We start from the raw sequence: 4720 nt of genomic DNA on the forward strand, positions 1-4720 counted from the left end.
TTCTATACATGTGTATAATAAACCTCTTCCCTCGACAATTTCTCTCCTTCATTCCTCCTCTGTATTATCACAGATAGCGTGTCACTGATCTCATTTGTACTAAGCTTGCAGTACATGCGAGGTGCCTATTTGCTTCCACTGCCCTGAGTCGAATCAAAATTTCTAATTAATGTTCACCAACCTGCAATCTTCTATAGTTGTTGTCCCCTGCACAGGAAACAGCACGTAGGTCATGAATCCGTTATCTTGAGGCTGTAAGAAACTTAGTGAGGAATTGATATTATGTGTATAATTAAATTTCCAATTAATTTGTTTATACAAATGCCACTCGCTTTTTATTGGCTGAACACTAGAAACAGCACAATTAGATTCCACTTTAGAGTCACAAATAATTTCCATTCTTCAACAAAATAATGAACAGAATATTTCTGTAATTACTGTCACACTGTTCTCAACTATATGTCCATATAACCATACATTGCTAGTAAAGTCTTAACCTTATGCCGACCGCAGCAAACAAAATGTCTGTCCTCCAAGACTACCGAACAGCTATCACATTTACAAACTAGACACTGAACATCAAGCCTTAACTGATAATGTGACAGACGACATGTCTGTCCTCTGACACTGTTGAACCACCTCTGATCTTACAGCCGAGACAGATGCAGCAACAGGGAAGTAACCGAATTTGTCATTTGCGACCCGGAGCGAATTTTATTATACCATCTGCGTGCTTTAATAGTTCAGTTTCTTGTGTTTCTGCATGTAAATTTAATATCTAATAGCCACAGTTGTCGCGTTTTCGTTAGCGTCGGAAAGTAAACCAATTTTGTGACATATTAAAGGTTCCTAATCAGGGCCAAATTATTTAGTTTCACCTGAGTGCTTCGGTAGATAGATTTTTGAATATCTGCATATTACTAGACACAATTCGTGCGTTTTCGTCTGGGCCTACAGTAGAGTTACGCAGCACGTGCCAATAGTCCGTTTATCTGCATAGTTTAGTTTTCCACAGCCTTTAGCATGGACAGGGACTGCGATTGTTGTGTGCGGATGCGAGTTGAGTTGGTGAAACTTCGATCTCAGCTTCAGACTGTGATGGCTTCGGCTAGACAGCTTGAGGCTGCAGTGGATGGGCACCACTGTTGTGGGCCAGCCGTGGGGATCCAACGGACGTCCAGCAGGTCGGAGTCCTCTGATCGGTCCTCAACAGTGACCAACCCAGTTACTGCTCGCACTGAGGCTGACCCCTCACCTGTGGTCGAGTGAGAGGTCGCCCCGGGGCCAAGCAAGTGGCGAAAGACTTCCCAGGTGGCCGCACATAAGGCCTCCCCGGTTTGTCTGACAAACAAGTTCCAGGTGCTGTCTGTGGCTGACACTGTCACTGAGCCAGATGCTGTCGCCTGTTCTGTTTCAGAGGAAACCAGTCAGACTGCAAGATCCGGGCAATCGTAATAAATCCAACTGCAGGTGGTTGCTCGCGTCGGTACCAATGATGTGTGTCACTTTGGATCAGAAGAGATTCTCTCTGGTTTCGAGCAGCTAACAGAAGTGGTAAAGGCTGCCAGTCTTGAGTGCAAGATGAAAGCAGAGCTGACCATTCGCAGCATAGTCTACAGGACCGATTGCAGACCTCTAGTATAGAGACGAGTGGAGGGTCAGGTGTCCACTATACGCAGGAGGCGGCTACACGGGTAGCAGGGGCTGTGTGGCGTGGACTGGGCGGTTTTTTTAGGTTGGAGGGTCTCAGGAAAACAAAAGAAGGGTTTCAGTCACAAAGGGTGCAGGCAGAACACAGGAAGAACGTAGGTACAGGAACCATTGGTATAACAGTTGTAAATGGTTGTAGCTGTGTTGGGAAAGTACCAGAGTTACAAGCGCTAATAAAAAGCACTGATGCTCATATCGTTATAGGCACTAAAAGCTGCCTAAAGCCGGATATAAGCTCAGCCGAAATTTTTGCGAAGAACCTAGCGGTGTTCCAAAAGGATAAGCTAAACACGGTTGGCAGTTGGGTGTTTGTTGCTGTCAGAAGTAGTTTAACTTGTCACGAAATTGAAGTAGATACTTCCTGTGAGTTAATATAGGCAGAGGACATTATTGGCAACCGGAATAAAATAATAATTGGATCCTTTTACTGACCTCCCAATTCAGATGATACAGTTGCTGAAAGGTTCAAAGAAAACTTGAGTCTGATTTCAAACATGTACCCGACTCATACGATAATAGTTGGTGGTGACTTTAATTTACCCTCGATATGCTGGCAAAAATAGATGTTTAATTCCGGAGGTAGCATAAAATATCATCCGAAATTGTGCTAAACACATTCTCTGAAAATTACACTCCTGGAAATTGAAATAAGAACACCGTGAATTCATTGTCCCAGGAAGGGGAAACTTTATTGACACATTCCTGGGGTCAGATACATCACATGATCACACTGACAGAACCACAGGCACATAGACACAGGCAACAGAGCATGCACAATGTTGGCACTAGTACAGTGTATATCCACCTTTCGCAGCAATGCAGGCTGCTATTCTCCCATGGAGACAATCGTAGAGATGCTAGATGTAGTCCTGTGGAACGGCTTGCCATGCCATTTCCACCTGGCGCCTCAGTTGGACCAGCGTTCGTGCTGGACGTGCAGACCACGTGAGACGACGCTTCATCCAGTCCCAAACATGCTCAATGGGGGACAGATCCGGAGATCTTGCTGGCCAGGGTAGTTGACTTACGCCTTCTAGAGCACGTTGGGTGGCACGGGATACATGCGGACGCGCATTGTGCTGTTGGAACAGCAAGTTCCCTTCCCGGTCTAGGAATGGTAGAACGATGGGTTCGATGACGGTTTGGATGTACCGTGCACTATTCAGTGTCCCCTCGACGATCACCAGTGGTGTACGGCCAGTGTAGGAGATCGCTCCCCACACCATGATGCCGGGTGTTGGCCCTGTGTGCCTCGGTCGTATGCAGTCCTGATTGTGGCGCTCACCTGCACGGCGCCAAACACGCATACGACCATCATTGGCACCAAGGCAGAAGCGACTCTCATCGCTGAAGACGACACGTCTCCATTCGTCCCTCCATTCACGCCTGTCGCGACACCACTGGAGGCGGGCTGCAAGATGTTGGGGCGTGAGCGGAAGACGGCCTAACGGTGTGCGGGACCGTAGCCCAGCTTCATGGAGACGGTTGCGAGTGGTCCTCGTCGATACCCCAGGAGCAACAGTGTCCCTAATTTGCTGGGAAGTGGCGGTGCGGTCCCCTACGGCACTGCGTAGGATCCTACGGTCTTGGCGTGCATCCGTGCGTCGCTGCGGTCCGGTCCCAGGTCGACGGGCACGTGCACCTTCCACCGACCACTGGCGACAACATCGATGTACTGTGGAGACCTCACGCCCCACGTGTTGAGCAATTCGGCGGTACGTCCACCCGGCCTCCCGCATGCCCACTATACGCCCTCGCTCAAAGTCCGTCAACTGCACATACGGTTCACGTCCACGCTGTCGCGGCATGCTACCAGTGTTAAAGACTGCGATGGAGCTCCGTATGCCACGGCAAACTGGCTGACACTGACGGCGGCGGTGCACAAATGCTGCGCAGCTAGCGCCATTCGACGGCCAACACCGCGGTTCCTGGTGTGTCCGCTGTGCCGTGCGTGTGATCATTGCTTGTACAGCCCTCTCGCAGTGTCCGGAGCAAGTATGATGGGTCTGACACACCGGTGTCAATGTGTTCTTTTTTCCATTTCCAGGAGTGTATTTAGGGCAGCTAGTTCATGAGCCCACGCAAATAGTGAAAACACACTTGACCTCTTAGCAACAAATAATCCTGAGTTAATAACGAGACTCAAAACCGATTCAGGGATTAGTGAACATAGAGTTGTCGTAGCGAGACTGAATACTGTAATCCCCGAATCCTCGAAAAAAAGCGAAAGATATACCTATTAAAAAAAAAAAAAAACAGATAAAAATTCACATGACGCCTTCCTGAGAGACAAACTCCACTCATTCCAAATTAATAGTACAAGTGTAGACCAGATGTGGTTTAAATTCAAAAAAATAGTATCGGCAGCAATTGAGAGATTTATACCAAATAAATCAACAAACGACGGAGCGGATCCTCCTTGGTACACAAAATGGGTTAGAACACTGTTGCAGAAACAACGAAACAAACATGCCAAATTTAAACAGACGCAAAATCCCTAATATTGGCTTTCTTTTACAGAAGCTCGTAATTTAGCGCGGATTTCAATGCGAGATGCCTATAACAGCTTCCACAACGAAACTTTGCCTCGAAACCTGGCAGAAAATCCAAAGAGGTTCTGGTCATATGTGAAGTATGTTAGCGGCAAGAAACAATCAATGCCTTCTCTGGACGATAGTAATGGAGATACTATCAAAGACAGTGCTACCAAGGCAGAATTACTAAACACAGCCTTCCGGAATGCCTTCACAAAAGAAGACGAAATAAATTTTCCAGAATTCGAATCGAGAACAGCTTCCAACATGAGTAACATAGAAGTAAATATCCTCGGAGTAGTGAAGCAGCTTAAATCACTTAATAAAAGCAAGTTTTCTGGTCCAGACCGTATACCAATTAGGTTCCTTTGGGAGTGTGCTGATGCATTAGCTCCATACTTAACAATCATATACAACCGTTCGCTCGACGAAAGATCCGTACCCAAACACTGGAAAGTTGCACAGGTCACACCGAT

This window comes from Schistocerca serialis, chromosome 1 (genome assembly GCF_023864345.2).
Source record: "Schistocerca serialis cubense isolate TAMUIC-IGC-003099 chromosome 1, iqSchSeri2.2, whole genome shotgun sequence".
NCBI classification, from domain to species: Eukaryota; Metazoa; Arthropoda; class Insecta; order Orthoptera; family Acrididae; genus Schistocerca; species Schistocerca serialis.